Source organism: Cariama cristata, unplaced genomic scaffold (assembly GCF_000690535.1).
Source record: "Cariama cristata isolate BGI_N322 unplaced genomic scaffold, ASM69053v1 scaffold15500, whole genome shotgun sequence".
Taxonomy (NCBI): Eukaryota; Metazoa; Chordata; class Aves; order Cariamiformes; family Cariamidae; genus Cariama; species Cariama cristata.
This window is the reverse complement of record NW_009596580.1, coordinates 1,853-2,161: the sequence shown is the minus strand read 5'-3', so window position 1 is coordinate 2,161 and position 309 is coordinate 1,853.

Sequence of the window (309 nt, the reverse complement as noted above, 5' to 3'; positions counted from 1 at the left end):
CTACCCGGTCCCGGCCAGCGCAGCCCTCCCTTATGGTTCCTTTCCCGACGTTGCAATCGCTCCTGCCTCGACTGGGCTTTCGAGATGATTTATCTCCTCCGCCTCCTCGTTTTCTTTGCACGACTTTAAACCAAATGAAATTAAAGGCGGTGTAGCGGTGGGGCTGGAGGGAAGCTGCTGAGAAGCAAACTCCAATCCAATTCTGCCTTGTTTATTAAAAATGTATCCCTCCTGCAGCGGCTGTTTTTAAGTGCTTCCCTGTGCTTTGAAAGGCGCCCGCTCTGGAAATGAGAAATGGGTGGCTTGACA